General features: G+C 38.8%; 1 protein-coding gene across 1 annotated transcript in view; it reads right to left on the reverse strand.

Moving 5' to 3' along the window:
• The window catches only part of LOC119591140 (glycine-rich cell wall structural protein 1.8-like), a gene marked incomplete in the record, with an annotated part of 42565 nt that overhangs the window by 40650 nt on the left and 1526 nt on the right, over positions 1-389 (reverse strand).

A 389-nucleotide genomic window follows, 5' to 3' on the forward strand; every position in this document is an offset into this window, starting at 1 on the left:
TTATACCATAGTCTTGCAGAATGATGATAAAAACAGAACAAAGACTGAATACATGGTGCGTCAGATCAAGAACAGGATAGAAATAGAACAGATGTATAGCTAAAGAGGGTGGATGCTTTTAAATACCTGGAAAAGTTGAAAGGATGTTTTGTGCATCAGGAATATGCCAGTGAAAATGAAGGGGGAAGTATATAGGACTGTAGTAAAACCAGAAATGACGCATAGAACAGAAGCAATACTCTTAAAGAAAGCAAACGATAAGAGGATGGGTGTGACCGAATTGAGGATGTTACGATAGATGTGTGGAGAGACAAAGATATATAGGTTCAGCCATGCAATGATTAGAGGACCAGTGTGATAGAGGTGTCTAAGGCACAAGAAGAGAGGTT

Source organism: Penaeus monodon, chromosome 28, assembly GCF_015228065.2.
Source record: "Penaeus monodon isolate SGIC_2016 chromosome 28, NSTDA_Pmon_1, whole genome shotgun sequence".
Lineage (NCBI taxonomy): Eukaryota > Metazoa > Arthropoda > Malacostraca > Decapoda > Penaeidae > Penaeus > Penaeus monodon.